At 37.6% G+C, this 23,395-nt stretch overlaps 2 long non-coding RNA genes across 2 annotated transcripts; both read left to right on the forward strand.

The window, feature by feature from the left end:
• The first annotated feature begins 947 nt into the window (after positions 1-947).
• LOC124327552 lies at positions 948-16,715 on the forward strand. Its single transcript, XR_006916179.1, has 3 exons — positions 948-957; positions 1,216-1,218; positions 16,595-16,715. It is a non-coding gene; the product is annotated as an uncharacterized LOC124327552 (long non-coding RNA).
• A 743-nt stretch (positions 16,716-17,458) lies between these two features.
• Positions 17,459-17,928, forward strand: LOC124327544. Its single transcript, XR_006916170.1, has 3 exons — positions 17,459-17,621; positions 17,725-17,804; positions 17,897-17,928. It is a non-coding gene; the product is annotated as an uncharacterized LOC124327544 (long non-coding RNA).
• Positions 17,929-23,395: the final 5,467 nt, after the last annotated feature.

A 23,395-nucleotide genomic window follows, 5' to 3' on the forward strand; every position in this document is an offset into this window, starting at 1 on the left:
TGCATAATTTGTACATTTTTGCGTAATTTTCGCACTTTTTCGCGTTTTTATATTTCCGTTCTTTTGGGGGAATTTTTTTGATTTCGTTTCATTATAGTAGAAGCTTGTTTAAACTTAACATTAGCTTTTAATCTGGTTTTATTTAATTTTTTTACTTATTGTACATTTTTCTTAAAATTTGCCAAATATTTGTGTATTTTTACTTGCAATTTGCTTGTAACTAATTTTTTGCTAAATTTGCGTGATTTTTGCTTTTACCCTAATCAGGAAATCAGAATGATTGTCTAACATTCATGACTACTAACTTTGCCTTAAAGTTTAGAAACACCCCTGAAATGGCTGATCCATTGAATTTCAATTAAATATTTTTACCGCATATGTCACTGTGGCCTCTCCAAACTTCCCTCGTTTCTTTACGTTTTCTTTACTGATTCATACGAACCAGTAGCGAATGACTACTGGTACACAGTTCACACTCCAGCCGGCAGGTAGGGCTCCTAATCCGTCACAACAAAAAATGAATACAAACTAATAAAAATACGTAACAAATAGAAAACATGTTTCGCTTTAGAACTTCAGAAAGTATTTACTCTCCCAAAAATCCTTAACTATAGCTTTGTAAAAGAGAATATACTAGATAAACGTACGAAGTTGCCAGTTCTATTAAAGCCACCACAAAAATTTGTGCACTTATCGGTAGTTTGTTTGCATGGCGGATTATGGAGTTTTCGCCGGTGTCGTCGTCGTCGTCGGTATTTCATTTTTATCCCATCATATACTTAGACCTGTTTTTTTACCAGAGACTAGATGGTTTTGGGAAAACAAAATCGCCGTCCTAATTTTGTGAAAGATACTGTACAAAACGGTGGGTGGAACGTTGCAGTCCGTCTGTATTCCTAATCAATCGGATCCTGATTGCTGTCTTTTTCAGCCTTGAATGTCTTAAGTCGACCGTTCGTCTTCAATGAGAAACTCCATAAGCAATAACCGGCAAATTTTGTGGATCAATGCACTCCACGCGGGATTGATAGTCAACACCATGAGAAGATGGTTCCAGTCGGAACTTAAAGCATATGGAAAGTTTTTGTTCAAAATGCATTTTTCAAGAAGAGCAGAAACTTTGTAATCCTTTCTTTTATTAATTTAGTATTACTGAAGCATTATAAGTTATGATAGTTGCTTCTTGATTTTATTTTTAAAAGAATTTATAAAAAGAGGGTTTTATGACAGATAAAAACTAGGATACAGAGAGGTAGCACTAAATATGTAAAATTGAAAAAAATTAAACAATGAAATCAAACCGTAACGGCTATTTTTATTTTCAAAATCATCTTGTCGAACATATTTTCCCATCATAAAGTAGACCTGAACACATTTTTATCAAAATCGGTAAGATGAGTGCAACCGGCTTTGTATGAATTGACATGGAATGGCCATGTAGACAGAGAACAAAAGGAGTTAAAAGTGATACAGGGATGATCTGAGAGAGAAGGTATATCTATAAGTATGATTTGGAAGTATTTACTATTTGTCGCCAGATATGTTAATGAAGGAGGTGCCAATAAGTGTGATGGGGTATTTGGCAGGGTTTCTGTTAAGAATTTTTACCTTCTCTCCATTGAACCTCCTTTAGCGTCCGTTTGAGAAGTGGCCCATATATTCGTTCTGAGCGTTTGAGTCGATACAGAAAATAGAAGTATGATGGTCGTTTTAGAAAGTTGCAAAGGGTATGTAAAGCTTTAGAGGGGTTGAATTTATGGTCTTAAGTATGCAGATACGTCAAATAGACACATGGAGTTACCTTGAATTTCATAGCAGAAACCTCGTTTGTTAATTTCTTAGGGAAAAGTGGAACATGCAAATATTATTAAGAAAACGGGACAGGATACGGCAGTAAACATCAATTCTCGGTCTATTTTCCTGACTTGGTTTACACAAGAGATTCTGGTTCGGCCCGTATTAGAAAATACGGCCTCCGACGCCCGTGACCACGGCAAAACATTACCCGGCCGATACCACCACCGTTCGTACACGATTTCGCTGGCCATGTTTTGTGACATTCCAGCTAAATACAAAATACTCAAATTTACACTGGCCATGCTTTGTGGTATTCCAGTTCCGGTAAAACAACAACACAACCACATTCAATAGTGAAGACGGGAAACAGGGTATGCTTAGTTAAGTAGACGTAGACTACGTACTGCTGCAATCCACAAGGAGAGTGGCCAAAAAACAGATCCATTCGGGTAGACAGAAGTAGAGAGAATGATCAAAAAGAACGAGAAAGGGAACACAGAGAACAGCCGAAGACGTTGTCTTGTCGATCGGTGTTAAGTATACGACTTCGAACTGTTCCGGGAAAGAGAGAAGAAAGAAGTTTACTTGACTAAGAGAAAAGAGTTCGGAGAAAAGAGAAAAGGTATTTTGGGAGACGAACGACCGACACACGTTACAATATTAACACACCATAAGCTTGTTCACTATTCAGATTGTCTAAAGATTGATAACCAGGTGAGATATTTGATCTTCTTGGACTAGATAAGGTTGTTGGTTTCCAGGTGACATAGATGCATAAGGTTCTTGTAAACATATAACATCATAATTATTCTAGAGAGTACGTTAAGTAAGAGAGGTAGAAGCAGCCAAACAATGCCAGTGTTGATTTGTAAACAAGAAAGGATTGCATGATTGTTTGGGTTTGCTTGCTTTACATTCATCACGCTTCATTTCGGGTGAGTGTGAGCGGAAATTGACATTACAACTTTATAAATTAGACTTAATAAAAACCCACAGAAATAATCTTAGAGGTAGGGGAAATACTCCTGGTAACGTGATTCGTAAAAAACGTAATTATGATGTGAGGGCAGTTTTTTGGTTTTCAAAAGTAATAAACCCAAAAGTAAAGGATAGCGATAACTGATAACAAACCAACATCAACACCAGTTAAGCCCGGTTTGCCCAGAAAACATTTTTTAGCTGTAACTCGTAAGTTTTTTTTTGTTCAACTGTTTCAAAAGAAATTGAAACGTTTCTATTCTTCTTCCGTGTTCATTATCCAAGTTTGGAAGACGTATAACAACCAAGTGATCAAACCAAAGAATTTCCGACTTGCACTAAGCTCAAAATTGTCCACCGAGACAAGGGCCATTCTGGCAATCAACACAACGGATTTGGAAACTGGCGTGAACACCATAGGTGAAGAAGAAGATGCTAAAAATTAGTTGTTCCCCAATTCACGATCCCGCCATCTAGACAAATAGAATTTCCCGTAATGGTTTTAATTTATTAACCTAGCTCCCAGCACAATCCAAAACTCAGTTATTTAATCATTTTTTTATCGCATTGATGAGGTTATCTCTTTATTATTGTTTTGTAACTCTCTTTCAAAGTTGCAACCCAATTTATGTAAGCCATTTCAATCTGCCATCAGACCCAAGAAGTGTTACCAGTTAATAAAATAAAAGGTAGCATAAATCAACATTTATTGTATTTCATTTACTGGGCGACGAGGGTAATAAATACAGACGAACTAAAACTTGGAAAACCCTAGCTGATCATAAAAATATAAAACTCACTAGTTTATGCCCGTTACCTACCAATTATATCATACCTACCTATTGCTCAACTACTTATATTAGTGAGTAACTAGTAAGCGCATAGCAGTGATCTGCAAGTATATTTCAGAGAAAACCCATTCCAGGGGAAACCATCTATGCAACAGTATGCATGACAGAAGACAGCTAGCTAGTTCCTCACAAGGGACTAGCTTCCATTTTCGTACGGGCTCAAGATTGACACATTTGAGATGTTTCATTATTGGTCCATGAGCAGATTTATTCTGTGACACTTCTTTTGTAATATTTCTTATTGAATATATGCAACACTAACAGTACCTCCCTTAAAATTATAATTTAATAAAATATAAAACTGTTTTTGATTGACTGATGAAAATATTTATCGTTTTTTTTGCAGAGTAGCGTTTGCAACGATGAAAGGTGTTGCTAAACGGCAACAATTCAAACAGATTCCCACTGACGGTGAAATTTCCGTCTTACAAAAACGTTTAACGAAACGGTAATTCCTGAAGTAAAAATGAAGTAATTGTAAATATTATAGGCATCAGTAATAAATAAATTTCTTCATTTCTCCTTCAAACATCAAACCCAACGTAAAAGATATTTCAGATTTTACATTTGTGGGTAAACAAAAATCTTCAATTTGTTGGGCCGTTGCAAGAAGGTGGGGGGGGGGGTTGGATCAGCTGCGCACAAATCAAAACAAAACATGCCAGATAGCAATAATTTGATAAAAACAAAACCTCTGGACTCCAGTCTCCAGAGAAAACTGAATAAATTTCGCAGGATTAATTTTCGTTGTTAAAAAAAGAATTTTATTCAAGTATAAGTTTTAACAAGATCAAAATTCTACAGTTATCTAATAGGCTATAGGCCTACTAGTGGCAGAGCCCAATGCGGCTAGAATTGTAAACCTCGAAAAATTTAAAAATTAAAGAAAATTAAAACAAAAATTGTTTTTTTGAATTTTTCATATGTAAAATAAGATTGAGAAATAAGTGCAAAAATACCTGTGTGTCCCATAAAGGAAGGTTAAATCTGATTAATTATCAGGCTAGAGAAAAAAACAAAAAATTTGAATTAGGAAATTTGACGTTGCGAGTCCCTTTCCTTGTGTCCTTTTCTGACGCAGAAGCTCATTAATCATTACCCACATTTCACGATCTGTAATCTGCAAGATCGCATATGGCCTGTTTTTAAAAAGCTATAAATATTAGGTACTTAAAATCAGTCGGCATATATTGTTTCAAGTTTAAATGTCTTTTTACGAATGGGAATAAATAACTTGCCTGTATTTTATTGCGAAGCAAATCATTTGCACGTTCATTCAAAGTATCAGATTCATATAGGCCTAACTTATTGTCAATAACTCATAAAGTCAAAATAATTAATTAATAACAGACGTACAAGTCAGCATTTGTGGTATGTACTTTATTTTAACGGCCGAGCAAGCAGTTCGGCTTAGATGAATCCCTTACTAATAAAACGAAAAGGGAAGAAGGGGGGAGGAGTTTGTGTGTTTATCAGTGTCCTTGCGCGCACGCTGCCATTGGTCGACCGTTTTCTACCTGCGAAAAGGGTAAAAAACAGCCGAGGCTACGTCTGACCTCGCTGGAAAAAACACCAAAAAGACTAATAGGTCGACTATCTGCTTTTGCTATTTTCGCTGTATTAAAAAGTATCGGTATCGTTCATCGATTGATACCCATTTCTAAAAGTATTGCGCGATACCGGAAAAAAAATTTTTAAAGTTTTTTCGATGACGTTTTCATCGTTCATCGAATCGATTGTCTCAAAGCTGGTCATAACCTCATTCTAGGCCATTGTCCTTTCGGATCTTACCCGAAGGGTTGTGAGGAAGCTAACCCTATTAGATGTTAAGAAATCAATAGGATCAATGCTATGAGCTCAATAGGAGGATGTATAACAAGGACAAATAATACCCAATATTTTGTAGTTTAAAACTTGGAATGACCATGATCCATGAATAGACATAATTGAACAACAGAAGGGTGCCAGTCCGTGACCCTTACAAATTGTAATTCCTGGATCCGGTAGAGCAGATTACAAATTTTTAAAATTCGGCGCTTCAGCCCTATATTTCCATGCCAACCTTGAAGCGCGGCAGCGTGCCTTTATCGTAGTATCCCTAAAAAAAGTCGGATCTCTTTCCATTGAAATAGTGCGACCCATACGAATTTTGTTGTGTATTGTATTTTTATTTGTCTTTATTCGTATTTGTTTTTTATTATACTTCAAATCAGGCAACCTTCCTTGCTTCATGGTTGTTACCCTAGCAGTGTGTGAGAAGGCTCAAATCTGGCTAAAAAGTGTGGAGATGCTGTTATTACCATAGGCAATATATTGTTTCCTTTTCTTTGTCACTAGATACGGAAGAATTTGTCCCGAGTGGGTGATACGTTTTGTGAAGGCCAGACCAGTTTAAGAGTATAATCTTTCACGAAAGACGTCGATCAAATCTCTCTGTGTCATTTGGAACAAAACGATAAGAGTTGGGATAAAAAAAAACATGCGAAAATTGTTCCAACTATCTGCATCGCGAAATCGCCTGTCAGTTAATTAGTCGACGCGAACGTGTTTGGCACGTGGTTTTCTTGAACCTCGAGATAAATGTTGTGACGAAAACTTAAGGTAAGCGCTATAAAAAGTCTGACGAAAAAGGGGCGTTACGTGGGTGAGGAAAAGACCTTTGAAGAAGCTAGAAAATCCACCGTCTACACCATAGAGTCAAAAGTAGTTACTTACGTCAAATAATGTCGTGGTTAAGTCTATTTTAAAGTAAGTCCCCTGTGGAATTGCATCCAATATTTTTTTTTTAGTCATATTTCATATCATGTTATTACACTAGATTGGGTTTATTGCCTCAACTTTGGCCAATAAAAAAGTAGGTGTAGAAAAAAATTGTGATGGAAAATAATTTCATCATTTTACAGGGTTTAAGCATGGTAAATCCCATCTTCATCTTTCGCATTTCAAAATAGCATTTATCAGAATTTTTTATTTCCAGATGTTTCCCAAACAACTGTTGTTGTGGTTAAAAACACAATGGAGACAATTCCCATTGTTCAGATACAAACTTGTTGTATCTTTTCACAAGTGGCATATGGTGTAGAATCTACATTGACTGATATTTATCGTTAGCATTAGGGTTTATCATAGTTTTTTAGTCATTTATCATAGTTTTTTAGTGAAATTTTATAATCAGCTGGATAAAGATGAATAATGAATGTGGTTAATGTGGCGATGTGGTTGAAGAGACAATAATGAAGACTATATAGACAGTATATCAAAACAAACTGATCGTATCAATTGGTTTTGGTGTCAATAAGTTGTATCACTGTCAGACTTCTCAGAAAACATAAATCTGAACATGAACAACAGAAAAACAACAGAATCTGGAGATGATCTCTTTTAGATGAAGTAGCTTACTCCGAACGAGAAAGCTATGAAATGTTTAGCCCAGAATATACTTAGGTATTCTACCGGAAAGCATTTCTTCTTAACTCTATCATCAAATAAATTTTCTTGTGATCACGACGCGTTTACAGATCATGGTTCTGGATGTTTGATATTAAGAAAAAGAAGGTTAAACGAGTCTTTCTCGATTCCAGGCTACAAATTTGGAAAAACATCAAATAGGCAAGAAGGATTTTCAACAAATACGTTACTTTTATTGCAGATCATGTGCAGAAAATATCTTTTGGCCTTATCGCGAATCCTTATAACGAGCTTTGCCCGTATCATTTAGAAAAAACTATAGCAAAATCCAATAACAAATAATTGTCTGTTTTGAAATTGAGATTCAGAAGCCTAGTGATCTAGTAAAACAAGCGCTAACTTGGTCCCAGAACATGGGGTGCAATACATTTGGTCTCCGTAACACCAAATGGGCTCATTAGTTCTGTTTCAACAGTGTATGTAAGGAGAACAACTGATTAAGGGGTTGTGACTTCTTCAACCAAGTCTTGATTTATTACCACCTGGATGCGTCACGTCATGGCGAATTTTGAATTATTAATTTTTTTTTAGTTCGTACTTCATCTGTAAAAAATGCACTAAGTAGACTTAAAAAAGAGTGATTGACAGTCGAAAATTTGCTGGCTTACGATTCCATGTTGAAAGGACCATTTGGCGTATTTGTATTTGGGTGTGGATACTGTTACTGCTAATAAGATGAGGTACACAATTTTTGTTGACATAGGGAGGTCAACAAGACCCACAAATAAAAAAATAAATTTAAATGATGTGAGGCTTGAATAAGAATACGGTGAAATAATAATCTTACTACCTTGGTATGCCTTGGTATGCCTTGTACCTTGTACGTACCTTGGTATGCCTACATTTTTATACTCGTAATAATACTGCGGAATCCAGAATACTTCAACAAAGAAGAAAAAAGTTAAAATCAAACTGGAAATTCTTGCAGACTTCTGGAGCCAGCACAGTTTAACTAAACATTAAAACACTATCGTGTTATGTGACTGCCTTAAAGATTGGTCATGCTAAAATGGATTGCCTACCTACCGAATATGAACTCCAATATATGAAAATATAATTATTCTAAGAAATTTTGTCTTGCGCATAAACATAAGAATTGAAGAATCACTGGGGATACCACTACGGATACAAATTCCGAATCTAATCATGGAAAAAGACGAGGTTCAGAGCCGACTGTTCATCCAATTGAGTCTCAGCGTTCAAGAATACCCCATTCTCATATCTCCGCAGAAAAGGACCTCTTCTTTATTTAATCTCCCTAATAGAAAAGGTGTAGAGGTGCCCAAAGTCCAAGCATCTGGGAAGCTACCAAGAAAGGAGTCAACCACTCTTTTTAGGGAGCCAACGGAAGGACTAGAATCTCATTCCACTGATTCTCTTAGCCAAAAAGGTTTGTTTTTTCATTTATAAAGTGCTTCCCTAAATTTCACTGACAATGTTTCTTTAACAGTTGAACGTCCTACTATATGTGCAGAAACCAATATTTATAAGCGCTTAAAAGAGATGAGAAAAAGCACTTGCCAAGAAAAATAATACCATCAAAGAATTGGACTCGATCAGTAAAACTCTAAAAGGCCACTTCGAGAAAAAGGAAAAGGCAAAGAAAAAGAAAAGGCCACTTCGAGAAAAAGACCTTTTCAAATATGGTGTTTATTTCGTAATCCCTTAGGTTTGGATTTAAAAAATAATGATTCAAAAGATAAAAAAAAACCTAATTCTGATTTGGTACATATTTTATTGAATCTGTTGTATTCGGTTTGTAACAGACTTCATATAAAAATCTGTGTTTAATACTTTTTATTTCCATGCCATTAGGTCCAATTATTGAAGCAGATTAACAAAAAAAAACGACTGAAGTTTTTTTTAAGAGTGGTGGGCAGTTCCCCGTCAATTGAAAAATTAAAATAAGAAAATTAATACAAACCATACACTACAGTTATGTATTGATTTGATGCTGTGCATTTATACAGGAGAAAAATTTTTATTGAACAGCAGAACAGCCCCTGATGTGAACCCCGCAGTTGCCACAGTCAAACAAGTCTTACAGAATATGTTGGCTTTTTTTCTGCGTTCAGAGAACAGTCGGTGTATTTTCAACCGCACACACGGGTACACTAGACCCAACTGGGTATATCCGATATCAAATCTATGTAAACTTGTTTTTGCCATTTCTCTCTGGTCTACTGAACTGGCGCATACATTTGCAAATCTTTGCATAAAAAATCACATTCAGTACGTGATGCCATTTGACTCTGTGAGGTATCACGGGAGAATACTGGAAAATATTTAAAAATGTATATTTTTTAATTATATTTCAGGCGCTGAACATGATAACCGGTTGTTTGAAGACCCTTCTCTGAATTCACCGAACTGTCTGTCTGTCTGTCTGCGGAAGTTGTTTTCAGTAACCGTTTGGAGTCAGTCAAATACCCTTTTGGCCTTGTTATGGTCTACAAGATAATGAAAGAGGCTTTTTGACTAAGAGTAATTGTGTTATTACCTCTTGGGATACTAAATGCATCAAGGATCGATACTGGTATGGAAATCTATCGGGTATGGTAAATAATTAGGCCCGTACGTCGTTATTAACGTCATACGGGCCCAAGTTTTTGTATTCACTACATACAAGCAATTCATCACAACAATAAAAAAAATAACGTACAACACTTGCAATCTTTGAGATCTACACTTGAGTGCTTAGCTAAAAATCTCGTCAGAACCTTACATTTTTACAAAAATTTTACTTAATCTTTTCCCCCATCATTAAAAGAATCCTCCCAACCTTGGGTTGCTATTTGACCGCATGGTATTGAAGAGGCAGATGTTTTTTTTTGCGGACACAATCCTTGTTCATTGTTTAAAAAATAGGGGAGACTGGAGTATGCCGGGACACCAGCAATTTTGTGACCACTGGTTGGATGGTGGAAATGCAGGATAACTAGTCGCCGCAAAGGTTGAAGCGTATATTTTAGACACACAATATATTATTATTATAAAAATATATTATTGTAAATTATAGGTAGAACTAGGAATCGGAATATTCGGACGATATCTGGACTGGAGGGAGTGGGGTAAACAATGAGGGGAAAGGGCTGTTTATTAATTACTTTAAAGCATTTGGCAGACAATACTAACGAGTTAGACTTTAGTTGAAGACAGGCATCTGCAGCAGACCAGTGGTAGATACTGTTGGACTATATAGATACTGGCTGGACAACCCCAGTTGTGCACAAGTTGGACACAAGTCCAAGTGACGCTGCTGGGGCAACTAATGTAGCTGAAGTTCCGGGATTGATGAAAATGAGCAACGTATTCACAATGCATTGCTCCATTATATGATCTTTTAGCTCCGGTCGTAATTCGGCAATAGTACCGAGAGACAGGACAGGACAAGAATTTGATCAGCAAATATGTCTCGTGTCGAGAAGTATAACTCTCAAAGGCCACTTCGATAAAAAGGGCACGGCATTGAAATACATTTTAGCAGAAATTGAAAATTTGAAAAGTTAAATAAGGTAACTTATTAGTCTCATTGTGTGGTATGTGATTGTGTGTTGATTCTAATCTCTTCTTCAATTTCATCACTCAGGAGAAAATCTTATCACAACAATCATCACATCAATTCAAAATTATATCTGTTTTTCTTTTAATCTAAATGCAAAAAAAAATTAAACGATACGATGTGGATACGAAACACAATTTGAAGTAAATTTGGTTAAACCAATTCCCTTCAATTCGGGACTGAAATTTCGGATAAACTAAAATTAAAATTATATCAAACTATATCATATTCATGAGTAGTTACCTAGAGATAACAGAGCTGTATAGAAATGTCTAAATATTTTTTTATATATATTTCAGTCTCTAAGGATTCAATACGGTCATTTTCTAACCCTCATGAGTGAACATCAACTGAAACTAGGGGATGAAATCTTTAATCATTAAAGCACGTCGTTGATTTTTAATTGCTTTGTTTTTTATTAATTGTTTTTTATTGGGAAAAAGGTTGTTTTCAATGTCAAAGAAAGAGTGTTACTGAGAATGTTCCTTCTACCGAAATACCACTCTTTTGTAGGTTTTATCATCCACAATTTGAACGACGAGATCATTCTCTAGCGATTTCTAAGATTTCAATGATATTTGAAGCAGACGAAAATACAACACTGCCATGTAAAAATATCTTATTGTAAAGGAAAATAGATTTTAATCTGGCAATATTGCCTATGCATCACAGGCTCCGCTGCCGCTGATCAAAAAAGTAAGCGGCGGAAATATGTATATCCACTGTTTTAATTCTTAATTGTTTTATTTTTACTTAATTTTCCTTCGCATAGCTTTAAATCGTCTGCTGCTATAAATTGTCAACAAAAAGGCTAAAAATTGGGTTTTTTTTAATTTTCATCAGAGATTTCGGATACTTTAGAATCGCTTTTCTGAGAAGCGAATAACTAGAGGGAAAAACCAATTTTATAAAAATATTCATTGGTGTCTCATCCATCAAAATCCGAAAAGAAATGTTCTTTCCTGATTGAATTGATCAAAATAATACGAATTTGTAGAAGGCTCGTTTAGCCTTTTCCCTCACAGCCTATGTTAACTGTGAGTGTTAAACAATATTTTAAATAGCAATACTATAGGTTTTTCATTCCTCCTGAAGTCTACAACACTATACAATATTTTATAAGCTTAAAGTATTGACAGTATCTACAAGAAAATAAAATCAATTATTTTTTTACCCTGGGGGGGGGGGGGTAAATCTAGACAGAGCTGCAGGGTTATTTTTGACTGGTAAAGGGTTAGGCCTTGGGCCAATTCTGCCTCGAAAACCTATCTTTTCTTTCCTTTTAAACATTTATTATTATTTTCTTAGCTATTTCCAAACTTTATAATTAATATGATTACATTTTTCACAACATCTTAATATTTTTTTCTTAATCTAAAGGTTGAGGTATAAGAGATAAAAAACGAAATCTTTTTTATATTTACGAAATCATTTTCGTCATACTCTTCTAGATTGCGGTTAAGATATTTTAAAAAATAATCCCACTAAAATAATAAAATTGTTCCTCTCCTCTTCCGGAAGACGCGCTATATCTTAGCTTAAAATCGTAAAAACCTTTGGGAACCAGATACAAGTAATTTTTTTCACTAGTAAATAGAGTAATAAGCACAGACACAATTTTTTGATTGAATTTAAGGACACAAGTATTTTTGGTCTTAAGTATTCATGCACAGTTGTATTTAAATGTTTAATAATTCGGGCTTTAAGTAATGCATGTTTACATGTTCATATTCAAATGTTCACTAGTATTTATGTCAACAGTTATTAAAATTATGTTTACAAATAGTAGGTTCTATCAGTACAATTATTCGTAAGTCACTAGCAATTACTTAAGTAATTATAGTCTTAAGTAATTGTTCTCTGCCTTTATCTAGAAATATCGGGTTTGCTGTATCAAGCAGGCATAATAAAAAACACAGAAGGAGTTTACTTTGACTATTTTCATCTTGATTAGCAACATCATATGGCAGTGGATGGTATGGAAGAGGAAGGAGGAGCCGAGGTGCTGTTGGTGGTGTTGAAGAGGAAGAAGTGGCTTTAAATAGTGTGGAAGATGAAGAAGGTGCTGCTGGGCTATGCTGTGGACGTTTATTTAGGAACACAAAATGATTCTGCATTGATAAAAATAAGAAAAAATACATTATGAAATTGAAAAGAAATTAAAAATAAACTTACGTAATCCAAATCGCAAACAAGTGAGAGTGGCGCTGAACACTTCCTCCTGTTTGTTTGTGGTTGGCCTGGATCCTTGCTCTGTAAAATTCAATCACGGAAATCTAATGTAATTGCGCCAATGCTGTATAGGTGACCGAGAAACATTGTAGTACATCGTCGCTGGCTTGTTTCGGAAATAATATTTAGTACACGTTATGAAATATTGAAACAGTCAAATTTAACAGATACACAAATTGTGGTATAATGATTTCCATTTCGTTTGGTAGTCCTCAATGTATGCAATGTTTGCACATGTCTACTCAAAAACGCAAACAATAATGACGTGAATTGGGGTTGAATTCAAAAGCCATTTAGTCCACGTACCTAAAAAAATTAAAAGTTAATAAATAGATGAAGAGTAGTGCGCAGAACAGTTTTGTCTTGAATCTGCCAACTGATAAAAACAAACTGGTAACAACACACCGGCATAGCGATATTTTTATTGCACCATTTGCATTTCTGTGTTTCAGCATCTTCAAGAGGGTTGACGTCACACTCGCAGATGCCACAAAACGGGCCGGCAACGTGGCTAGCGGTGTGTTCCTCACCACTTTCAGTGACGCCAATATCTCCAAAATGCTTTACACCGAGCCCAATTTTCAGATTGGAAGAAAATCAACGCTAGTTAGCGACAGGCAGTGGTTGGCTTGTTTAACTCCAACGTAAGTTAAATTTTAACAGTAAGCGTTCGTGAATCAGTGCTACGGCTTACCCGGTGAAAGTATCGAGCAATTTCTTTTTCTTTTTATGATAGAAATGTGCAGTCAGCGAGACATGGACTTGACTCCGAAGCATGCCGTTGTTGGGACACTTGTGGTAATTATAATAACTTTTCGTACATCTAAAGACGAAATTTCCAGAGCAAGTTACGTGACGTTTCGGCGCAACATACGTGCGGTTACCAAAAATTGTGACAAATTGTGACAAAAAAAATAAACCAACAAACAGTTAATTGCCCGAATCAACTGAAGACATGGACAACATTTTCATTTTGTAGTACGAAAAAATATTGATCAAGACATGGAGAGACACAATAATTCATGATTTTTAGGACCTGTTATGTTGAACTGCAAAATCCTCCATTTTCTCAAGTATTTGGTGTAGAAGAGAGAGAATCTTTTATCTCAACCGCAATTTGTTTGACCGTGAGTTTGTAAACTGCTAGATTGTTTGCCTGCATACAGCGACTCCACAGGGCACGTATCAACTCTTTCTTAGCAAAATTCCGGAAATACGTGTCTAATTTCAACCTTTTAGTCACGGTCTGTTCTTCGACGTTTGTCGGGATGTTTCTTTTCAAGTTCTCTGTCGATATGGTGGATAGTGAATCGACTGACTTTTTTACTACACGGTTTCTAGTTTTCCAAATTGTGTGAGATGGAGAACTCGTTTTGGACCAAGTTTGGGTAGATGGCCAGCCTACAGGGTGAGCAGCCGCCGCAATGGACAACATGGGTACCTCCAACATGCCCTCATTCCACGGACAACTTTGAAAGCTAAGTTCCTCAAATTGTGCTTGTCTTTTGACAGCATTGAAACTGATTTTGTCTACCGTGCCTTCATTTGGAACACCACGACGCCCAATACGGCGTCACAGTTTTAGGTATCTCGTAAAACAAAAAAAGAAAAAAAAAACACAAATTGTATCGTTTAGATATGCTGAGAGTATTTTAACATCACTTACATGCGTCAGCATACGGCGTCAGCTCGTGAGGCACAGGGCTCTGTTTGGCTACTGGCACGAGATTAAAATTTTGTAGACTACCAGAAAGCATTGATGCTGTAGTGGAATCAATCACTCCAAACGAATTTCTCTTGTTCAATATATCGTAGAGGAATTTGTGGCCAATAATTTCAGCATGGCTAACCGTATAAATGTGAAAAAAGAAAAAAAACTTGTCGCTAGGTGCTTTGCTCACCAACTCAAAGTGGGTCCACACCCTTTCATTTGAAATAAATCACCTAACTTTCATTGATTTAGGCATTTTGAAGTCAGCAGGAAGAGAAGTAGCATTGATCTAAAAAATGACCATAAAAAAAATAAAAAATAAAAAATAGAATAATGACACGAAATTTTAGTTGTTACGTTACGATAAGCCATCAGAAAACTGACGTGTAGTCCACAGATGTCAGCTCTAAAACTAGTGTGTTCATACGTTATTGACACTCTCCAAAAAATTTGATTCATTCTCGACGGGTTCAATACTTTTTTTGTTGTTACAACGTCATCCTCTGGACGATCCCCTGTACGAACATTCCACTGTTCTGCCCCAGGATGGTTCCGGTCATCCTTCTGATGGTTTGCTGTAGGTTTCTCATGTATTCTGAGCCTGAGCCTGAGCCTGAGCCTGAGCCTGATGTTGCTAAAATATTTGTTTCACTAATACCATTTTTTTATTACAGGATGTGTTAATCGGTTTCTTCATCTTCATTAGGGCGTCGTGTTGCGGTGAAGTGATACCCATCAACGGAGATTGTTTCGGGGGTCGGCCGGGCCTGGAACTAACAAAGTAGCAGAAAATCACTGGACATTTAACAAAATCCCTCGCCACCCCATCCCTTACACTTTCTTAAAGAGAAAACGAATCTAGATAGTAACTGTAAAGGAGAAAGAAATTCTTGTTTTGATTTCACAATTTTCACAAAAATGGTTGGTTGGCCATTTCGGCGTTTCATGGCATATAGAACTTATGGCAAATGTCGTTTCACTGACCTTTTGGGGGGGGGGGGGGGGTTTGCACATAAATAGGAATATGAAATACGACTCTACATAAGTTAAGACCACAGAAAGATTTTCGCGGTAAATTTCAGAGCTATAATAGTTCACCGTGCTCCGTCAATACTAGCATGCCATTGTCATGTAATATTCAGCTTTGTTCAACACTTATTACAGATATTAAAAAGCGAAATTGGAAAAACATAATCTTCTCATAAATGACATAACATATTTTCATTTATGAAAATGACTTTTAAAAAACCAGTTGGATTACCGTTGGCTTCTGAAAAATAAACTAATCCAATAAAAAAAGTACAGATCAATAAGGAATCGCTACCCAGTAGCCAGCAAACTGGTGTGAGTGGTCTACTGGAAAAATGCCCCAACGGCCGTACTGTCTGGCCCTGAAGCGTCAAAGAGCAACTGGCGGAGGATATCCACCGGCCTCAGCTGGGTGACGACGTGGCAGCACTGGGTGGTCAGGAAAATGAATTTTTGTGGTCCTAGCGAGTGCTGGGTGACGATGAGGGGTGGTTCCAGGGCCGGCGGAGCAAACGCCGACGCCTCAATGGCCTTTTAGGAGCTGGGGTGACTTCGGCCAGCGCCCAGGTCTTTCCGTCTAAGCCCAGAGTGTTGTGCGTCTCCGACAGTTGCTGGGCAGCTGGAAACAGAGAATTGAACAATGTGGAAAATCTTAATTTGCCAAGTTGTAACTATCTGCACGGTGGCGAAGACAAGTTCTGGATAGTGTAAGTTTGAACCAAGAGAAGAAATGGATCGGTTGAAGCTCTTCGTGCAGATACCCACATAAAAAGGCTGTCTTGACGTCGAGCTAATGAAGTTCTCAGTCGAGCGAAGCGTCAACAAAATCTTTAAGTTTGGTTTCTACAAGTAAATTCTCTTTGTTAAAACAATACAATTCTCGTACAAAATCCTCAAATACTGAAGACTAAAAATGGAAAACTTACTCAAATAGTTCAGAAGTAATGTACAATCCAACAGCACAAGTATTGAACAGCTCCGTGAATACCGGACTCCTTGAAGAGATAATGGCTCGATGTACTTTGAAATTTTTTTTCCCAACTTGAAGCTCGGCGTCGGTCAGGATGGCAAAAAGGAACATGTTCCAGTAGTCAACAGAGTGGAGAATGTCAATCTTTTTATTTTTAGTTAAAAGATGTTCCTTTGACGTTCTCTGCTGTCGCCGTGTATGTTTAGTGCGTCCGGATGTCATCCGAGTCGACGTCTCATTGGCATGTAGGTTATATAATCTATACATTGGGTCCCTCATCTATGTGTCCCCCATCATCCGGCAGCATCCGTTATGCATCAACATGTGAGTTTAGGCCTATTACACGTTGTAAGTGCCCGTCAGGAAGCAACATGAATTTTCACAACTTTTGTAACAGGGTTCTCGACTTATAAAGTCATTTTTAAACCAACATTTGTATTCGTAGTTTTATAGAAGTACCTATTATAATCGGCATTATACTAAGCTTTTCTATCAGGAAACACCACGAGTCCACACCCACATCAACCACATCTCGTCGTTTGATCGTTATGCTAATTTCCATGCCGCCGTTGCCAAATGTACTTCTGCAGTTCTGCTCCCTCCCAGTCTTCCCGCCAAGTTTAAAAACAAAAATTTTGCGTCCGTTGACAACGAGAAATACAATCTACAGACGGTTTAACCACTTATATGGAAAGGCCTTTCATTGCCTTTTCCCCCTGGAAGTGTTCTGGCCAGACCTTAGTTGCAGAGCCACAGCGGGTGTGTTGGGAAACACATTGTTTTATCCAGTACCAAAATGAACAAAGTTTCAGTAGATGGCCGCTGTTGGCGCTACACACTGTGTTGTCTGTTACACGCGAGTAATAAGGTACATAAAAACGTTTTTTTTTTCCAAAGAATAAGAAGATGGCAGTCGCCGAATTGGAAGAGCTGAAGAATCATTTTAAAACGCACACTCGAACGAGGGAAGTCTCTGCACATTCGGCCAAGGTTCACGCCACTTTGCGAATTTTTCTCTCGATGGTATAAAAAACGATCGTTGCGTTAATTTATATTTAAAACAATTTAAATTCCAAAGGTGAATTCCTCTATATATATATATTGATATTTGATATATCCCTTTCAGATGTGAAGTACGAGCCTATTTACAGGATTTGGATCAGTTTCTATCCGGCCGTTTTCATGGCTCACTCTAAGCTATTCGAAGTAATCAAGGAAATCAGTTAAATTCTCAGTTCTTAGGACATATATCCGTTACTGACAGTCATTTGTTTTTCTTTTCACCTGCGAATAAACAGTCCATTTTATCGAACCCTAAACTAATCAATAGTATTGATGACGTAACGTCAGACGTTTGACGTTTGAAAAAAAGTGAGTTACGTTGACGTCATTTTTTGACTTATTACGTATTGGTTTCAAATTACGTATGACTTTGACGTAATTTAATACGTCACTAAAATTCCGGTGACGTTCGCATCACTGAACATTCTTTTTTGGACACCATCATCACCGACGGAATTAAGATGCTAAAAGAAAATGATATATCCCCCTCCCCTTCCCGTTCTTGTTTCTTTATTTTTTTATGATTAAATCTGATGATGATGTGTGTGTGTGTGCGCGCGTGGATGTCATAATAGTCGTCGGACGTATACACCTCCGTATGTCTTTTGACAGGAGCCCAAATAAATAAAAAGAATAAAAAGTGAGGGCACTATAATCTTGCATATACCGACCGCGTGTTTGCTCAATCTCAAGGCCTTGGACAACATTTAGATTGTTGCATATGACACATGTACATAGGTATACAGGAATAATCAAATCTGTGTTTTGTTTGGGAGGATATATAAGAGGGAGAGAAAAGTGCTTGAAATATTTACGCCTTCCTCTCTATTAGGCCAGGGGGCTGGTATAGAGTCTACACCCATCGTACTTGTAACCACGAAGAGAGAGAGAGAGAGAGAGAGAGAAAGAGAGAAACGAGTCTAGTCTAATATATTTGTGATATAACAAGGAAGAAAAAATAACAATCTTGGGTCTAGTTAACAATTTGATGAACACAAATTGCAAAAAAGAATTGAAATAATTTTTTCTAGTGCGCCATGGGAACCAGTAAACTGAATTCCATTTGTGTTCTAACTGTCCGGAAGAGCTTCCTTTAAGTGAAAACAGTTGGCTGGCATGGCATTCTCGAGACGCTGAAGTATAAGGACGAATTGTTGCTCAAAACGCCTTCACTTGGGCAGGTCTAAGCTCTGATGGCCCAAATTTACCCACTTATACAGTTTGTGTGTAAAACTATAAAATTTGTTGTTTGATTTGATTTAAAATAAAACACAATTTAGAGCATGGCAAATTTTTTTTGGTTTTCCTAGTTCACTTGATCCTTGTGTAACCATACGCATGACACTATAACCACAAAATAGTAAAAAAAAAAGAATGAAGTAGCATTTCTTCCTATCAAATATCTGTCGATCTAGAGGCAATTTAAAGTCTATTTGTTGATAGGGATAGAAATAGTAAGACATGATGAACACAGAAAAGCTACAGATTTATTAGAATAAGTGTTTTATGTGGTTCTCTGTTAAACTTATATTGAACTGGAAACAAAAATTTCTATTGCTGTTTTCTGTAGCTTTTGCGGCAAAAACGTTCATTTTAGAGTAAAAGTCCTTCAATTTCATCCAATCTGTTCTCAAATTAGTTAGCTCGTCTTCAACTCCTGCTTGCAGGGCTTGTATAACTTCCAGGTTTCTTCTTTTTGCGGCGTTGATTGCATCCTGGTTTTTTTTACGACGTTTCCAGTTTTGCTTCAACTATACAGCTCTATTATGCCAGTTTCTAAAATATTATTTTCTGTCTCTTTTCTTGTAGAGTGCTGCTTTTTCGGATAAACATAAATCATATTGAAGATTTGGCTCTGAAACTTATTGAATGGGGTGACACTGAACCATGTTCACTCCGCTTCAACAGCGACTTTTTGATCCCGCGCAGCAACAACAATTCCCTCTTCATCAGTTTGAAACTATACAGGACGGATGATGCGGTTATTCGTAAGTCTAGTCTTGTCGGCAGTGATGGCCGTTCTACTACGATCAAGTGTCCAGCACCAGATCATTCTACCGAGCAGTGATACACACACACATCAGCCTACCCTGATTTCTATACAAGTCGCCGACATGGGCGGCATACATGGCCAATATTTATCCGACTTAATACCAAATTTTAACAAAAATTAGCTAGGAAAAAAATAAGTTTTTTAAACCCAAAAGATTTTGGCAGGCTTTGTGCATTTTCTAACCGGTTGTTTGTTTAATGTATCTACAGTAGTGGTCCAGTTATAGAACCGACCTGTGCGCGGTTCTATAACCGGGTGGTTCTATAACCGAGCACTTGATCCCAGCGCCATCTGCCGTTGATTCTGTCTATACGTAAAACCCTATTGAACACCTGAATGAGTGGTTCCATTTCTTCTATGTTCACGTCAGCCGCCTCTCCAAATAAAATAAACGAAGGCTTGGGCCAATAAGGCAGCGTTTTCGCCAATTGCGAAACCAACCGACCGACGCTTTAAAATTTGGAATCCCTGTCAATTTGGCTTCGTGAGCAGCACGGGCTTGAATGTGGGCACGAGAAAGTGACAATGGTTTGCATTCGAACTTGGGTTTCTCATCTCTTTAAACCACCTGAGAACTGCGTCGTCTAACTCTGGATTGCGAGACTGATTTACCAGCCTTTTCAATAGCCCTGTACTTCTCTTTAAGAGATAAACAATTCCGAGGTTTTCTAGCTTGATTCGGCAGAGTTTTCCCCATTGTGATGACAGGAGAGACAACACAAACTGATTAATTGTGTCGTTCTTTTAGGCGGTTGTCGGACTTTTCTTACCTAACCCCCCATTAATTTAATCCTGCCATTCCATTGATTCTATTTATGAAATTCCCGCCGCTAAAAGTATCATCAAGTTATTCAATGCGCCGTGGGTGGCGCTGAAACACGGCAGAGCCATTTCGGTTCTATAACCGGAATGGTTCTATAACCGGGCGGTTCTCTAAGTGGACCAGCACTGTAACGTCATTCTATCCTATTTCACGACCGTGTTTGTCTATCCCCCCCTTTGCCATAATAACACTAGACACACAAAAAACCAGAGAAAAAGGAAACACAAACAGACACACAGACAAAAAATGGTAGCACCAGTTTTGTTCTTCTGCTCGCCAATCCCACGGAAGAGCCAAGCAATGGCCGTCGGCATCAGGCCGGGACCGATGTCTTCCAAACACGAACCCACCATCATCGTCGTTTTACCTGCGAAAAAAGAAAGAAAAAGATGAAATAAGTGACAGACACGAATTAGAGTCGGGGGCGATAAATAACCATCAAGTCAAGTCACATCAAAGTCAACCCGAGAAAAGAAGGTGTGACTGATGCAATCAGACTGACGCCCAACGTCGGTTACACATACACACTCTACTGTGTACTGTGTAAGGCAAAGGCCACAAAAAGAGACTCAGGATCACTTTAAAGAAGTGACACACAAATTGCCGATTAGTTTGCAATCGTCAATGTAATTATGGCTACGAATAATAAATACTTTTGGCCATAATGCGAAAGGTTAGTCACTTGCGATGATTCGGCACTTCTCTGGTAAAAATTGAACGCAGCCCAAACGAACATGAAAACGTTGGCAACAATTATTACAATCATCGGAGCATAGAGATATACAATTAATGGTCCTCTATGTTTATCTGGTAATTAAAAAGTATAATTCAATGATTGGTTTATTGTATGCACGCCGGAGGAACGCGCTATCGTGGTCAACACAGGCTGCGTAGCTTTGCGGGGCCCTTAAGGACAAGAAGGACCAACTCTCTGAAGGCGAGGCCTTCAAACAAGGCAAAGAGAATGGTATTGCAGCCCAGAACGTCAAATGGCAACAGGAGAAGAAACAAATCGTGAATAAGTTTTCTATTGATTCGAACGAAACAAGACAACTTGTGGTATAACGTCACTCGTTTGGGCTACACGCCGTGACACATCGTGACACGTACTTGAACTAATCCATTTTCAAAAGTTTTCCCTTTCCTACCCTGTTCAAGTGCAGAGTTTGTGCGTTACAAACCAAAGAATGTGATATACGCCGCTATATACTTCCCTAAGGACGTGGATGCACTAAGAATAATTAATTTGACGTTAATTTGTTGGCCAAGACATTCTAACGCAAAACACGACCAGAACTTATACCTGTGTCCATACATCAAAGTCGTAAGACCTTCCATAGCAAATAAGTCATGGCTGAGGGAAAAAGAGAGAGCATATTGAGTCGAGACAAAAAAAAAATTCTCGACCTCAGGGGGTGCGACACGTGAAATCCATCAAGGTTTCAAAGAATAATGTCGAGCTACATATATCCAGCTGCCAGCTGGATGCTTAATTATTTTGTCGTCACCGACGGAAACCATGTGTCCATCCTGCCAAATAAAATATTCGTGTTAGTAAAGAAAAAAAGCGTTAAACCATTTCAAAAGAAAAGAATCGACGACAAAATACAAATGCAATTACCTGAAAATCAATAGAGGGACCAGCATTAGGAAATATGCCACGGGAAGTCGAGACCATAGGGAAATATTTAATTAGAGAAATGGCCATTTGATTACCGAGGAGATCTTGTCGTTTAGGGTTGAATTGGATTAGTTTCGCGTAGTAGTAGAGGGTAATATAGTTTTTAAAAATTATAATCTTCAAAAAGCTGTTCGTCTATTCCCAAACAAGGTTTGTGCACTGTTAACAAGTTGCTATTCGTTCAAAACTAAAAACCGATTGTCAGAAGATTTTTCATTTTTGCACTGCTGTTTGACTCATCTGTATAGACGTGTCAACATAATCGTTGCTTCAGCCAAGACAGTCTTTAATAGGACAGTACAACTGCATGTAATTCATTGATAACTGAATCCACCGACTGCAAAACTATAAGTATATAGACGCAAGGCCATTTAATCAGTAAACCAGTTATACAATATACCTATACACTCTCCCGTCTCTCCCCAACAGCAGATATTTTCTTGATTTTGGAACGCAGTCGTTTATTACCAAAAAAGAAACGGTATGCAAATTCAGTTGCCAAGGTGTAATGTAAATAAAAATGAAATCTAATGGCCATTGCCATCGACCGGTCGATGACTGTCGACACATGGATCACAACTCAGTTGGACACCTTTACTACTGAGCTCCAATTGAGGAATAATGAAGTCTTCAACGGTAAGTACCCAAAATTTAATTACCTTTTATTGTTACTGCAATCATCTCATGTTGGAACCAAAATTTATTTTGAAATGTCATTCATTTTTCATTTATAGTTGGTGTGTCTGTTGGCGTTGGTGGCTGTGGCCATCACTGCTCCTCAGTTTCCGATCCTTTCTCCTATCGGTTCACCTTTCTTACCTGTGCAGCCGAGCTCGCAATCGGGCCGTCTTATTCCTGGCGGATTTGTTTATTCCTCCCAAGGGAACAGGCAAAACGGTTCTTGGCCAATGCTGATGAACCCCATGCCCTACTACCCCATCGATCCTCGAGGCATAGAAGAGTCTGATCTCGTTAAAGCAGGAATTCAACCCAATGGCAGTAAGAAAGATTTTATCATTCAAATTTTGCATGACACAGGGGCACAAATCGACGCCATTCCGGCCAATATATACCACGACGAAATTCGAGACACCAATCTTTTGCCAAGGGGCACCCCCCCCCCACCAAAGATAAACATGTCCCGAGTCGTTGCTTTTGCCGATGCCCAAAGAATGTTG

Source organism: Daphnia pulicaria, chromosome 2 (genome assembly GCF_021234035.1).
Source record: "Daphnia pulicaria isolate SC F1-1A chromosome 2, SC_F0-13Bv2, whole genome shotgun sequence".
Classification (NCBI taxonomy): Eukaryota; Metazoa; Arthropoda; class Branchiopoda; order Diplostraca; family Daphniidae; genus Daphnia; species Daphnia pulicaria.